Source organism: Gorilla gorilla, chromosome 4 (genome assembly GCF_029281585.2).
Source record: "Gorilla gorilla gorilla isolate KB3781 chromosome 4, NHGRI_mGorGor1-v2.1_pri, whole genome shotgun sequence".
In the NCBI taxonomy this organism is placed as follows: Eukaryota; Metazoa; Chordata; class Mammalia; order Primates; family Hominidae; genus Gorilla; species Gorilla gorilla.
The window spans coordinates 165,869,375-165,886,417 of record NC_073228.2 but is presented as its reverse complement, the minus strand read 5'-3'; the positions used below and the strand labels follow the sequence as shown (position 1 = coordinate 165,886,417).

Here is a 17,043-nt window from a genome sequence, read left to right as displayed (position 1 = left end):
TGTGTATTTATTTAATTATACTAACATTTGAAAAACATTGGAAAGTAAAAGAAGAAAACTACCACCCAAATCCACTCATCCAAACAGGCCTTGCCAATATGTTGGAAAATTGTTTTACAAGTTAATTCTCTATGAATAAAGTTTTTTTTTTTGCTTATAATTTGACATTGTATTATTACTACTATTTTTGTGATAGTTACTACACCCAGAAGTGAATTATGAGGTTATAAGTTGGACAAGTTTGGTTGTTGATATCAAATCTCTCATTACTTGGAAAAGTAAAATATATTATTTATATTCTACTTCTGGTAGTGACAAAGTTGACCATTTTCTAGGTAATAATTATTACTATAGGACAAAATATTAAATAAGCAAATATGGGAAGTAGTAGGATGCTACCGAAAGGAGGCAGAAAGTGTGACGATATGGCCAATAAGAGATGAAATTGAGGCTGGGTGAGGTGGCTCACGCCTGTAATCCCAGCACTTTGGGAGGCCGAGGTGGGCGAATACCCTGAGGTTCAAGACCAGCCTGGCCAACATGGTGAAACCCCATCTCTCGTAAAAATACAAAAAATTAGCTGGGCGTAGTGGTGCGTGCCTGTAGTCCCAGCTACTTGGGAGGCTGAGGCAAGAGCAACGCTTGAACCTGGGATGGCGAGATTGTAGTGAGCTGAGATCATGCCATTGCACTCCAGCCTGGGTGACAATAGCAAAACTCTGTCTAAATAAATAAATAAATAAATAAATTGAATTGGATGAGATCTAAGATTTTGTGGCTTTTCCCCTGTGGAAACTTCCTTGTTTTTAGCACAGAAAGTCCAACATCCAGGAAGTCCTTCCATCCCAAAAATGCAGGATGGTTAGAATCAGCAGAAGGCAGCAATCTTATTGGCTTGAGGTTTAAGAGGAAACTTTGGGGCTACCAGAGCTGCTCACTTGAGCAGGAAAATCACAGACAGAAGTATAAGACTTCACATCTGTATGTAAACTTCCCTTAAATTTTGTTTGCTTTTGTGTGGAAAAGGAGAAAAGACTTCAAGAAGCCCAGATGAAAGCAAAAATTGAGAGACTTAAAAAGTTGAGCAAATATTTCAGCTGCCACTCACTGCAGGAGACACAGAGTTCGAAGTTTGAATTCCAATAAGTGAGGGGGTCTTCATAAACCTCTCTGACATTCCTTCAAAACCCTAGAAGGACCATAACTTTTCTCTGTTCTATAACAATGGATTTACTCTAAGGATGAAAATGAGATTGACCAACCTGAAAAGAGTATAAAATAATTCCTCCCCAAGATTAATTTATCGATAATTTAACTCATAATATTGATAATAAAAATCAACAGGAATCAATCAGAGGAATATAACAAATCAGAATGTCATTGATATACAAAATGTCTTGTACATTGTTTAAAAAAGTCACAAAACAGTATAAGATAATAGGATAAATATATACACATATACATATATATTTGCATATGTGGGTATGTATTTTTTTAATACAGTCAGTAGAAACAGGCAAAACCTGAGAAGTTCCAGATACTGCAGTTGGCAGATAAGGATATTCAAGCAGCCACTATAAAGTAGTTAAAGAACTTAAAGAAAAATTTGGTAATGATGTTTTTATGGTCAAATAAGTTGGCAGTAGTGAATCTCAGCAGATAAATGGAAATTATTATTATTATTATTGTTATTATTATTACAGAGTCTTTCTGTGTCACCCAAACTGGAGTGCAGTGGCATGATCTTGGCTCACTGTAACCTTCTCCTTCCAAGTTCAAGTGATTCTCCTGTCTCTGCCTCCCAAGCATCTGGGACTATTAGTGCATGCCACCATGCCCAGCTAATTTTTGTATTTTTAGTAGACACGGGATTTCATCATCTTGGCCAGGCTGGTCTTGAACCCCTGACCTCAGGTGATCTGCTGGCCTTAGCCTCCCAAAGTGCTGGGATTATAGGATTGAGCCACTGAGACTAGCTGGAATGTTTTTTGTTTTTTTTTTTAAGCAAAATAGAAATTACAGAACTGAAATTTATAAGGCCTGAAAGGAACAAGTCACTGCATAAGTTTTCATAGCAGGATGGCAATTACAGAATAGCAGTTGAAGAAAGATCAGCAAAACTTGAAGACAGATTAATAAAAATTATCCAATTAAAGAATACGAAAAACAAAAATAAAAGAGATACTGGCTGTGAGATAGCATCAAACATCCTAATAAAGTTGTGTAGAGGGAGAAGAAAGGAAGAATTAAGCAGAAAAATATTCAATGTAATAATGGGCAAAATTTTCCCCAAATTGCTGGAAAATATTAACATATAGATCCAAGAAGCTTAGTAGACCCAAAGCAGAGTAAACACTGTAAAATCAACATGTAGGGACTTTATAGTCACACATCCAGAAACTAAAGATACATTGAAATTTTGGAAAGTACCCAGAGAAACATGAACCATTACAGTGGCTAGAGAGGCCAATAATATAGTGACTTACCAAAACAAGTGAGCCCTGGAAATAGTGGATGACAACTTCTTTTTTCTTTTTTTTCTTTTCTTTTCTTTTCTTTCTCATCTTTCTTTTCTTTTCTTTTCTTTCTTTTCTCTTCTCTTCTCTTCTCTTCTCTTCTCTTCTTTCTCTCTCTCTCTCTCTCTCTCTCTCTCTCTCTCTCTCTTTCTTTCTTTCTTTCTTTTTCTTTCTTTCTCTTTCTTTTTTTGTCTTGCTATGTTTTCCAGCCTGGAGCACAGTGGCTATTCTTAGGCACAATCATTGCCCACTACAGCTTGGAACTCCAGGGCTCAAGCGATTGTGCCTCAGCTTCCCGAGTAGTAGTGATGACAGGCATGCACCACCATTCCGGCTTTTTGGATGACAACATCTTTAAAGTGCTGAAATAAAATGTATACATAGAATTCTATATCTAGTAAATAAATCCTTCAAAAATAAAAGCAAAATAAAGACATTTTCAAATAAATGAAGGCTGAGAGAATTTGTCACCAGTGAAACTGAACTAAAAATAATGCTACAGAAATTCTTTATGCTGAAAGTGAGACCAGATGGAAACCCAGATCTAGAAAAAGGAGTGAGGAGCACTGAAAATGGTTAATATGTGAGAAAACAGAAAAAGAGGATATATTTTATCTTGATATCTTTAAAAGGCACCTGACTTTTTAATGCAAAAACCGTAACAGTGCATTTTTGAGTTTATAACACATATAAAATATATGTTAACAATAGCACAAAGTAGTGCCACAGGATGAAATTACAACGAATTTAAAGATGTCAATTGGTTTTATTGTGATTCTAGAATTAGGCAATGCTTCATTTCATGAAGTAGAATCTGTTCCAATGAGAAGAGATTGGTTTCATAGAGAGGGGCTGAAGGAAGCAGAAGTGAACAATGAGTCTGTAGTCCTTTCAAAATTTACTTTTCTTGTAAGGTGGGGACAGGGGGAAGAACAATAGAAAAATAACATTATTTAACATCAGATTACTTGAAGCTAACTCTTTTGTTTTGTTTTATTTTTTAGAGACAAGGTCTAACTTTATTGTCCAGGCTGCAGTGTAGTGGTATAATCATAACTCACTGCAGCCTAGAACTCCTGGGCTCAGTTGATCCTCCCACTTCAGCCTCCCAAGTAGCTGGGACTACAGGTATGCACCACCACACCTGGCTAATTTTTATTTTTCTTTAAAGAGATGCAGCCTCACTATGCTGCCTAGGCTGGTGTCATACTCCTGGCCTCAAGCAATTCTTTTGCCTAAGCCTCCCAAAGTGTGGAATTACAGACATGAGCCAGTACACCCTGCCTTGGTTACCTTTTTGTGTGTGTAAAGATTAAAGTAGAGAAAATGTCATTATCTTGTCACCTGAAGATTTCAATTGGCCTCTTTGAGAAGTTGGCTGTTATCTGCCTCTTCTCATTTCTCTAAAGGTCAGATAACAACTTAGTTTAGGTTTGGTAATCTGGAACTTTAGCATAAATTACTCCAATTTGATTTTTATTCTGGTCTGTTAGGGCCTAGTGTAAGAGCTTAGTCCAAAATAATAGCCTCCTATAATTTGTACTTAACATTTTCTGGAGTTGGAGATAAATAAAATTCTACTGTTATAAGTTTCTTGCTTATCTCATGAAGTGATATAATAGTAACTATAAATAGACTTTGATACATTAAATATGAAAATGGCAATCCTGAAAGTACCAATAAAAATAATACAAAAAAGATATATTTAAAAACACAGAAATTAAAATATAAAAACTAAAAAATAATTTAATATATGAAAAAGAAGGCAGAAAGTACAGAGCAGAGGAGGAAAATAATGGGACAAACAAAATCCAAATAGCAAAATTGTGGCTGAAAGTAGATATGAATCTAAGGGGTATTATGAAAGATAATGAGAGGTTTATTATAATGATAAGAAGATTAACTCACCAAGGAGACATACAAATTATAAGAAATTATATGTCTGATCATAGAGCTTCAAAGTAAATGTAGTAAAAGCAGTGAGAGCAGGAGAAATAGGCAAATCCCATGATCATACTTGGAATTATTAACAGAAGTTTTCTGACTTGACATGTATAGAATACTACATCCAACAATTGCAGAGTAAACTATAAAATGTGCATTATTTTCAACTTCTTACAAAATAAGCCTCATGATTTGGCTCTCTATTTGTCTGTTATTGGTGTATAGGAATGCTTGTGATTTTTGCACATTGATTTTGTATCCTGAGACCTTGCTGAAGTTGCTTATCAGCTTAAGAAGATTTTGGGCTGAGACGATGGGATTTTTTAAATATAAAATCACGTCATCTGCAAACAGAGACAATTTGACTTCCTCTCTTCCTATTTGAATACAATTTATTTCTTTCTCTTGCCTGATTGCCCTGGCCAGAACTTCCAATACTATGTTGAATAAGAGTGGTGAGAGAGGGCATCCTTGTCTTGTGCCGGTTTTCAAAGGGAATGCTTTCAGTTTTTGCTTTTTGTACTCTCTATAATAGTCACAATGAACAAAACTGGTAATACCAATTTTATTTTGAGGATATAGAGTAACAAAAACTGAAACACTTCTGGTGAAAATGTAAAATGGTACAACAAATTGCAAAATATGTTGGAGCTTCTAGCAATGTTAATCACTCATTTATCATAAAACTAAGTGATTCTACTTCAAGATATTTATTTTTTAAGTCAAAATACATATCTCTAATAAAGCCCTTCTAATAAAGATTTGTATAGATATATTCAAACTGGAAATGTCATCAACACGAAACCAAATAATCAGATTCCAGGATACGTATATAATGGAATACCATTCAGCAATAACCTTATGAAAAACTCATTAATATTACACATTCAATCACATTGTTCAATATCAAAAATATTATGTTAAACAAAGAACAAAAACAGTACATATTGCCTAATTCCATCTATATAATCTTCAAGAGTAGCAAAATAAGTCTATGTGATTAAAATCAGCACAAAAGTTGCCTATAATAGGTAGCAATTCACTGGTTGAGGCACAGGAGAAATTTGTTGAGTGAAGTAATATTCCACATTTTTGTAGCAAGTTATAAATAGGTTTAAATACTTATAAACTAATTGAATTATACACTTAAGATCTAAGCATTTTCACTATGTGTCAATTTAGTCTTGATTACAAAATTTGATTAATAAACATTATCTTAATCATTAAGCATTTTTTCTATGCCAGGCTGAGTGCTAGGTGACAGACCTTATTTGATCCTTATTTAAAAATTCCTACAAAGCAGATACTATTATTATTAAAGGTTACTATACAGAAGATTAAAGTTTATGAAGGTTAAATTGCTTGCCCATAGAATTCATATAGTTCATGGTAGAGCAAGTTTTAAACCTGGAAAATCTGATTTTAAAATTTGCACACTTAAGCATAAATGTATACAGTGTTTTAATAATATGATTGTAATAAATAGCATTTTTATCAATTCACTTCTCTAATCATTAGCTATAACAAAACTTTAGTGAAAAGATGCTATGATACAGAAAGTATGTAATTCAGAGTCAGGAATCTTGATTCTGTCATTAACTCTGTGACTTTGAAAAAATTACTGCATTTTTCAGATATGATTTTCTCATCAGTACAATGAGGGGATGGTATAGGAGACAGACACAAACCTTAAAGTTATAGCATTCACTGACCATGAGACAAAATATCTATAACTCCTCCAGATAAATTAGCTCATTTAATTAGACCATGACATTAATGGGGTCAATGTCCATGTTATTTCACTAAAAGAAAAACTGGAAAAAATGCTTTGCTTACTCATCTTAAGCTTAGGTTCTTAAATTTCATAGGAGAGTCAAAGTACTTCCCCACGGCTCAGGAGAATACTAGATGAGCCAGATTGAGAGGTCGACTCATTTTTTCCATGCTTTGAGCTTGGGCTGCCCTCACGATTTGCTTTGTTCAAGAGAATATACAGATATGTAAGTTCTGAAGTCTGGGCCTCCAAGGGCATTGCCTCTTCCATCTTTGTTCTCACGCTCCTGCCATCATGTGAGAATGTTAGTCTTCTGTGACAACAGGGGCTTTCCTTGTCTTCAATGCAGCACCTACAGCAGGGCCTGGCACAAACTGCATATGCTCACTGAATATCTGTCGAGGTCTAAAAGTTGACCCATAAAATATACTCCAGAAATATTGTCCATATACATTTGAAACAAATGTGTGAATGCCAGTTTGACCATTCTTTTGAAATCACCAGGTTTATCATTTTTTAAAATGCCAAAAATATAGTCTGAAAACTCCTAGCCACTCTCAATATTTTACTTGGTATGGCACACAATGTAAAAACTTGATCAATGCTGTGAATTACCTTGTAATGATTCTAAGATGTTCTGGGCAATCACTACACACTTAAGCAAATTTTTCCCAGGCTATCATCTTATTGCTAATGATATTCCTCCTAAGGACTTCCTTATAGACATTTGAGTCACAGAAGTGCCTGTGGGACAGACAGGCACTGGAATTGTAGTGTGAATTACCTTTCTAATGGCTTCCCAATCTCCTCAGGTATCCCTACAAGAGGATTTTAAACTACAGGGACAAATAAGGGGCAAGCAGAAATGACAGTACACAACCATAGTGATCATTTATGGCATTCTTGGAATATACTTTAATTAATTTCCTTTCTTTTTTCAGACAAAAGGTGAATTTTTTTAATTGATACATAATATTTTACACGTGTTTATGGGACATGTGTGATATTCTGGTACATTCATACAATATGTAATGATCAAGCAGGGTATTTAGAATATCCATCATCTTGGACACTTATACTTTTTGTTTTGAGAGCATTTCAAATCTTCTCTTCTAGTTATTTAAAAATATGCAATAAATTATTGTGATTTATAGTCACCATATTGTGCTATTGAGCACTAGAACGTATCCCTCTTATCTAGTTCTGGGTTTGCATTCCTTCACCAACCTCTCCCTGTCCTCCTTTCTTCTCTACCCTTCCCAGCCTCTAATAACCATAATTCTACCATTTACTGCTGAGTACAACATTTTTAGCTTTCACATGTGAGTAAGAACGTGCACTATGTATCTTTCTATGGTTGACTTACTTCACTTAACATAACTTTGTCCAGGCTCATCCCTGTTGCCATGAATGATAAGCTTTCATTTTTTAAATGGCTGAAGTAGTATTTCATTTGCATATATACAACACATTTTCTTTATCTATTCATCTGTTGATGAACATTTAGGTTGATTCCATGTCTTGGCTACCGTGAATAGTGCTGCAATAAACAACAGGAGTGCAAATATGGCTTTGATATACTAATTTCCTTTCCTTTGGATAAATACAGCAGTGAAATTGCTGGATCACATGGTAGTTCTATTTTTAGCGTTTTGAGAAACCTCCATACTGTTTTTCATAGTGGCTGTACTAATTTACATTCCCACCAACAGTGTGTGAGTTCCCTTTTCTCTGCATCTTCACAAGAATGGCTACAATCTAGCCATTGGCTAGCCTCACATAGAATGGCCACAATAACCTATATTCTAAAGGCACAAATTACCTTATTTTTGTCGTTTTGATCATAGCTGTTCTAACTGTGGTGAAATTATATCTCATTGTGGTTATGATTTACATTGGAAACGTGAATCATTTCTTAAATGATGGATTTAATTTAAAACATGTTTAATTTTTGTAAAAACATGATTATAAATAAAAGCCTTATTGCAACCATCACGATTTATTTGATACAGTTTGCATCAGCAGAAAACAAGCATGAAAAGTTAGAAAATACATTATGAATATATCAAATTGTAGGGAGACTTTCAGCTTAAGAACATCAGCCTGTTTTATTAAGGAAACTAATTTTAGCCCCTCAAATTAATATTTTAAAGCATGGCTCCTTTAAACTTAGAGAAAATATCTTAAAATATTAACTGCCAAATATTACTGCCAAATGTTAATACTAATGTCAAAAAGTGAAAGGTTTCAGCAAGGCGAATTAATATATATTTTAAGTCTTATCAGAAATGTTAGTATCTTTTCTAGGTTACAACTTATTAAGAATTTTTACATTTGTCTTTTCTGCATAGGAGTCCATAATAATACTAAGGTCATGGCACTTCATGGATTAAAAAATTAACATGTGTAAACAATTTATACAATTCTTGGCCTATATTATATATTCAATAAATATTATCTTTTAAAATAATTATGACTTTTTTATTATTCTGCAATATGTGTCAAAATTTATTAGTACCTACTAATTACCAGGCATTAATCTAGTCATTATTTAAGCAAAGTTGCATTGAACAAATTTCTTGCCCTTGAGGAGATTATAGTTTAGTGATTATTGTTTTCTACCATTCTCACTCCTACTGCAACACTAAGTAAGCACTTTGTTCTTCTGTGCTTTGTAAACAAATAACCTCTCCGTCATAGATCTATTCTCTTGGGAGTCTCCCACAGCAACAAACTCGGTACACCTAAAACTTAGATTCTTATAAAATCTTTCCCAAAAAACTTCATTTCCACTTTCTCTGTGGACAAATTCTTCCTGTGTCCACATGAAATCCTGGACATATCTCTCACAGTTTTTCTGGCCGTGTCAGCTATTAATGAATGGGTATTTAGGAGGCATTAAGAAGTGCAATTCAATTTACCACAAAACTCGAAATGCTTCCCAATTGAAAACATGTCTTGCTGCAATGGAAAGGTTTACCCCAGGAGAAGAAAGCTGAGCAGAGGAGAGAGAATTAATCAACACTTCTGCTTTGTCTTGGTATATCTTCCTCCATTCCATCCCTGAGAAGTACACACACCCCACATGTGCAAGCACACACGTGCACACTCTGAAGCTGCTTTTTAACAAGAAAGCAGAAAAGATTTCACTTAATAAATACATTATAATCTGGTGTCAGGACCTTGGATACACAATTACTGTCTCTTTTATAAAACGCTTTTGAGAGTTCATTGGCTATCTCCACCAAGAACCATTAAAAGATTTCTGTTGCAGAGCGTGTATCTGGGTGGTGACGATGATCTCTCTCAGTTTGAGATCTCAGTCTCTCCACTGATCAGAAGTCCTTTACAGTGACCCACAGCCAACTTCTTTCCTGGAAATCACATCTAACTCAGAAAACACGTAACTATGTTGTCATTCTCTGAAAGCGCAGGATATTTCACATGCACTCTGTGTCTTCCTCTCTTACCGGAAAGCTCTAGTCCTAGTCTCTTGCCTTCAGACTGTTCCAGTTCTCAATCATGCACATATCATATGTCCTGCAAACTTTCCAAGGAACCGATTACTCTTTTGAACTCCAAACACAGCTTAAAATGAGAAGAAGCAGTCCCCTTCCTGGCTTCCTTCCCATAGTTGTAGTTTTCTAAACAGATCTAACCGCACACTGAAAATTCCTCAGTGAAATTCTCTCTGCTTGCTGTTTAATATTTGTTAATGAATTTATCATTTTCATTTTCATGCCCTGGGGTTAGGTGGTCAATATGGATATGGTTCTCAACTGTATCAAACCTAATCACTTTTTTTGTTAACTAATTTTTTTTATTCATCCATGGACTATCTTATAATACAATTCAAAACCACCCCAACCTAGCCAATAATTTAAAAATACTTTCCTAAGAGTAATATAATGTAAAATAAAAGTAAAGTAATATATAACACAAATATATTTCCAACTTATAAACACCAAGGCATGACTATCATAAAAGATATAAAGAAATCAATATTTTTTTAAAATAATAGGTTTATGCTTTACAGCAGTCTTTTGTTCACCGTAAAATTGACCAGCAAGTAAATAGTTCCCACATACCCCTTTTTCTTTCTTTCTCTTTCACAGGTAGCCTCCTCAACCACCAAGAGTCTGCACCGGTGTGATACATTTGTTACAACTGAGGAACCAACATTGACATATTATTTATTTATTTAGAGACAGAGTCTCGCTCTGCCACCCAGGCTGGAGGGGAGTGGTGCAATCTCTGCTCACTACAACCTCTACCTCCTGGGTTTGAGCGATTCTCCTGCCTCAGCCTCCCAAGTAGCTAGGATTACAGGTGCCTGCCACCACACCCAACAATTGTTTGTATTTTTAGAGAAACAGCGTTTCACCATGTTGGCTAGGCTGGTCTCAAACTCCTGACCTCAAGTGATTTGCCCCCCTTAGCCTCGCAAAATGTTGGGATTACAGGAGTGAGTCACTATGCCCAGCCGACGTATTATTATTATTATTATTATTATTTGAGACTGAGTCTCGCTCCGTTTCCTAGGACGGAGTGTGGTGGCTGAAATCGGCTCACTGCAACCTCTGTCGCCAGGCTAATTTTTATATTTTCAGTAGAGATGGGGTTTCACCGTGTTGTCCAGGTTGGTCTTGAACTTTTGACCTCAGGTGATCCGCCCGCCTCAGCCTCCCAAAGTGCCGGGATTACAGGTGTGAGCCACTGTGCCAAGCCCATATCATTATTAACCAAAGTCGATAGTTTACATTAGGGTTCACTCTTTGTGTTGTATGTTCTATGGATTTTGACAAATGTATAATGGCATATAGTCACGATTACAGTATCATAAGAGGTGTTTCACTGTCATAAAAATCCCCTGTGCTCTACTTATTCATTCCTTTCTCCCCCCAAAACTCCCGCAGTCCCTGATCTTTCACTGTCTCTGTAGTTTTGCCTTTTCCAGAAAGTCATATAGTTGGAATCCTACAGATGGGCGTCTTTTTCTTAGCAAAATGTGTTTCCTCCATGCCTTTTTGCTGCATGATAGCTCATTTCTTTTTAGCACTGAATACTATTTCATCATATGGATGTACTGCAGGTTACTTATCCACTCACATACTGAAGAATATTTTGTTTTTTCCAAGTTTTGGCAATTATGAATAAAGTTAGTTTAAAAATGATGTGCAGGTTTGTGTGGACATAAACTTCAACTCATTTGGGTAAATGCTGAGGAACACAGTTTCTGGATGATATACTAATAGTACGTTTTGTTGTATAAGAATCTGTCAAACTCTCTTCCAAAGTCTCTGTGCCAGTTTTCATTCCCACCAGCAAAGAATGTGAATTCTTGCAGCTCCACATCCTTACCAGCCTTTCTTCGTGTTGTCAGGGTTTTGGATTTGGATTTTCACCATTCTAATAGGAATGACAGTATCTTATTGTGTTTTTAGTTTGCACATTCCTAATGGCGTTGAGCATCTTTTTAAATGTTTGCTTGGAATTTGTACACACTCACTGGCGAGGTGTCTGTTAAGATTTTTTGCCCATTTTTTTCCAGTCTGATTGAAAAGAAGGGAAAAGAGAAAGGAAAAGAACAGAAAAGACAAGACTGACAAGAAAAGAACTCAAGACGCTATATAAGAATTGTGTGGAAGACAGTGTGGCAATTCCTCAAGGATCTAGAACTAGAAATACCATTTGACCCAGCCATCCCATTACTGGGTATATACCCAAAGGACTATAAATCATGCTGCTATAAAGACACATGCACACGTATGTTTGTTGCAGCACTATTCACAATAACAAAGACTTGGAACCACCCCAAATGTCCATCAATGATAGACTGGATTAAGAAAATGTGGCACATATACAACATGGAATGCTATGCAGCCATGAAAAACGATGAGTTAATGTCCTTTGTAGGGACATGGATGAAGCTGGAAACCATCATTCTCAGCAAGCTATCGCAAGGACAAAAAAAACAAACACCGCACGTTCTCACTCATAGGTGGGAATTGAACAATGAGAACACTTGGACACAGGAAGGGGAACATCACACACCGGGGCCTGTTTTGGGGTGGGGGGAGGGGGGAGGGATAGCATTAGGAGATATACCTAATGTAAATGATGAGTTAATGGGTGCAGCACACCAACATGACACATGTATACATATGTAACAAACCTGCATGTTGTGCACATGTACCCTAGAACTTAAAGTATAATTAAAAAAGAAAGAAACATAAAACACACACACACACACAAAAAAAAAGAATTGTGTCAGTGGGGATAGGAGCAGGTAAGACTAAAAGTAAGCAAAAACCAACAATAAAATTATATTTAAATAGAATTTTAGCATGTAACTTTAGTGATGCATATCTTTTGTTTTTGGGGGGTCCACAAAAATTGACTGTGTGAGAAAGTATAAAACAATTTTAAGACAAAAAATATTGCTAAAATCTAATAAGATCGAAATGTTGTATTTGTCACTACTAATTTAATAATTGGATCTAATTTTCTTTTAGGTGATCTATGTCATATTTGCAACGATGCAATTAGTTTTCTTTTTCAGTTATTGCACTATTATGCTGCAATATTGCCAAGTAAATATGGAGTTAGAAATGTTATATTGTAAATTGTCTTCAGCATTAAGAATATGCCCCATGAACAAATTTTCTACATCACATCTTCTTTCCATTAAGTTTCCATCTCAATAATTTTTTTTGTTGTTTGTTTGTTTAATAGCTAGCTTTTCATGTGACCTAAAAGATTATAGTTTTTTGATTTTTTAGAGATGAGGTCTCTGTTGCCCAGGCTGTAGCTGGAGTGCAGTGGTGCGATCATGGTTCACTGCAGCCTTGACATCCCGGGCTCAAACAATCCTCCCTCCTGACCTCCCAAGTAGCTAGGACTACAGGCATGTGCCACCACACTGTGCTAATTTTTAAATTTTTTTCTGGAGAGGAGGTCTCCCTATGTTGCCCAGGCTGTTCTCAAACTTCTGGTCTCAAGTGATCCTCTCATCTTGCTCTCCCAACGTTCTAGGATCACAAACATGAGCCACCATGCCCAGATGAGATTCTAGTATTAACATTAAGAAATATGATTTATATTGTTAAAGCAAAGTAAACATGGCCTGAGAAGGACTCCATACTTCCATATTTGAGTCCTTGTGGATGAACTGTGTAACCTAGTTTAATAGTCAGATAAAATTGAAAACCTAACTTAATAGTGTGCACCTATAACAATAGTCGAGTGTTGGGCAATCCCAGCAGCCATACTTCAACCACTCATAGTCTTCTGAGCGTTCAGACTGCATTCAAATACGGCAAACACTGAGCTGTAACCAGTCTCGCTGTTTCTGTACCTCATGTTGATTCCTGTACGTCACTTTACCTTTTTTGTCTATAAATACGTTCTGACCACGAGGCACCCCTGGAGTCTCTGTGAATCTGCTGTGATTCTGGGGGCTGCCGGATTCACAAATCATTCATTCCTCCTTTAAACTCCTTTAAACTTAATTCGACTGAAGTTTTTCTTTTATCAATATATATAGTAGTTTAGTTTTGTGGGATGAAGAATGACTCTTCATAAGGTTGTATCATTTAGCACACAGCAGCATATGTAGAGGCATTCAAATGGTTGTAATAGCCAGAATCATCCCACACATTTCCAAAATTGCCCCTTTGAAAAATACTCGCTGAGGATTATAGTATCAGTTTTACTCCCCCCCTTTTTTTTTCAGTATACTCTGCAAAGGAGGTCTGAAACTCTTTGTATTTTATCAGCTTTGGGACCTCAGCCAGTTTCAAGGCAGATGATTGCTCATATAATATTAACTAGCAAATCAAGGCATAAACCTGGAGTCATCTTTCATAACTCTTTCCTTCATCCTTCACATTCAAACACAGTCTTCTCAATTATTGTTTTTAAATTTAACTTTAATCCATACTACTCTCCTTCCCTCTGCAAATCCCCTAATATGGATCCTCGTCATTTTTCACCTATTGTTGTTCAATATCCTTATATATTGACCACATATTCATTGCTGCTCTTAGAATACTTAGTGTGATCTTGTAAAAACACAAATTGTATGAAATCACATACTTAGCTAAGATAATTTAATACATCTCCTCTGCCATAGTAAGATAAAATTAAGGACTCTTAACATGCCCAAGTCCTGAATGAGCTAAACCTACCCATCTGTCTATTTTTAGACCTCTTTTGTAATGGCTTTCTCAGACCCATTTTGTAATGGCTTTCTAACCACACTGATACTTTACAGTGCAAAAGGCTTTTCTAGGCCCTGGACCTTGGCTCATGCTGTTGTCTCTGCATTATAATGTTTTCCTATTTGCCTGGTTGTTTCCTACACACTATGCAGATGTCATCTGAAACATATTTTCTTCAGTGCAGCCTTCCCTCACCCACAAATTAGGTTACATCTCCATTAAACATGCTTCATATCATCCTGGATTTATCATCATTTCAAATATAAATGATTATAATTCCATACTTAATTAAATGTTTATTTAATGCTTGTCTCTCCAGTTAAACCATACATCCTGCAAAAGATGGTCTAGTAGCGTTTCCTTGGTGGCCTAATAGTTAAATGACTGCGTGACTCATGTCCAAATCTCACTGCTTGTGTTTTCCCCAATTTCTTGATTTTCTGCTCTTATTTGCACATTAAGTAAGTTTCAAGTTGATCTCATTTAAAAGATAATGGCAAAATATTGTACAATTTATGTGTAGTTATATCAAATAATCTTAACACATGGAACATTTTAAACCAAGGAACATTATATATCATAGGGTTATTATAAGTTTTGTAACAAAATAGTAGAAACTATTTTAATATTCAATTTCTAATAGAAAAATTTTTCAAACCTAGTTCTCCAAAAACCTGGGCAAACCAGTGTGCTTTCAAGTCAGGTTATCATTCATTCATTCATTCATTTATTCATTTTTATTCATTCATTTAACAAATACTGTTAATTGTCATTAAGGTGTCAGACACTGCCAGGTGCTGGAGAATGCAGAGGTGAGTAAGTCATGACATTTGCCCTCAAGTCCCTTATAATTACATGAGAAAAGCAGTGTGGTGACAAATTTTTTAGGGTACTGCATTTTATAAAAATGATTTAAGAAGATGAAATATTTATTGGCATTCTAAGAGATTATTCATGGCAGATTGTGGGGATTAGATATTAAATAGAATTGCAACTAAAACTTTAAAAAAAAATTCTGGAGTCCATCAATACAATTCCTATAGAATTTGATAGTTTATCAACTTTCTTACTTTCCGCTCATTTTCCTTAATCAATATCAAATGGATTACTCAGTGTGAAAGTTATCAAATGTAATTCCAGACCTGAATGTGACCTTAGGAAAATGCCTGACCAAAGTTTCTCTGTGAATAAAAAATATATAAATTTGGCCCAGAGAGGATAAATGACTGGTTGAAAATTACCCAGATGACTAATAACAGAATTAAGATAGGAAATGCAAATTCACTACCAGGCCTCATTTTGTCTTCACATCCATGTAAACAACTTCAATTTATAGTTTAAGACAAAGGTGAATATTATGGCCATAAAGTATTTGTGATTCAATTCTTCTTATTAAATACTCTGAAATACATAAAATTGTTTCTTGTTTATTTAATTCAGTCTTTAAAGGATGATATGCTTTTAGTTAAGTCATGATACTTAATTATTCAATGTAACAATATTCCATTTATCATTTTACAGTATTGGGGATGAAGAACAAAGGATTGCTTATTAGTGCAATGCATAGGGTGGGGCTTTCAGTTTGGGAGTTTTGCTTGGCTAAGAATTAAGTTTAATGATGGAATTGGTTTGAACCATTGAGCTGGTGGCATTCTTTTACTCGTCTCTTCAGAAAGATAGCCTTCATTTTATTTTCCTTTCTTGGAATGTTGATTGCATTTCTTGGAATCTTACTCAAGTGACAACCATTTTATTTTAGCCAAATTTTAAACAGTACTTTATATACCTGAAGTGTACGAAAATATAAGTGGTGATTATATAAGTTTTATTTTCATTTGAGAAAAATATGCTTGTTTCAACTAGGCTGGCATAAAGCATTTAGTATGAGCAAAAAAAAAAAACTAAAAAAAAAAAGAAAGAAAAACAAAATGTTCCCTTTCAACAGAAAAAATCATTTTTCCAAACATTTTTCATTTTCATTTAGACCATATTAGCCTTGTCATCTCCAGTTGCCTTACAGAGAACCCACTTAGTCATTTAGCATTTTATTTTAGACTTTTGGCTTCAGACTTTAAATGAATAAAAAATTGCTGGAGAATTCAAACTCCAATGTGATACATAGCTAATTGAATAGACTTTTTGAATAATAATTAGCTCATGAGTACATAATTAAATTCAGGGACACATCTGACTTATTTTATGAAATATTCTCGAGTAAAATGCCATTTTTCTAGGGTATTTTTAGGAAGCTAAAAGCTTAAGTTGTGTTAAGATATAGATTAAGTAGCAAGGAAATAAAGATCTTTTTTTAAAGAAGGAGGTAGATAGTGTTAAAAACAGAGGGAAATATATGTGTCATTAAGACAATATTAAAATACTTAATGATGTAAAATATGTTGATAGTATATTGCTAAATAAGTAGCAGGATTTAGAAGATATACCTTACATGATTTTAATTAAGTTACAGATTATAGATAGATGGACTGATGCAGACATAAAGAACAGATGGATGGATGGGCGGATGGATAGATGGATGGATGGTAGACAGACTGACACTTAGAATAAATTGTAGCTGCTAGAATTACAC

At 35.1% G+C, this 17,043-nt stretch overlaps 1 protein-coding gene across 1 annotated transcript in view; it reads right to left on the bottom strand.

The window, feature by feature from the left end:
- GABRG2 (gamma-aminobutyric acid type A receptor subunit gamma2) overlaps window positions 1-2,967 on the bottom strand; it is a 94,218-nt gene extending 91,251 nt beyond the window's left edge. The window contains exon 1 of the mRNA XM_055386523.2: window positions 2,487-2,967. The gene's annotated coding sequence lies outside the window, so the exon portion shown is untranslated. The remainder of the gene's footprint in view (window positions 1-2,486) is intronic.
- Window positions 2,968-17,043: the final 14,076 nt, after the last annotated feature.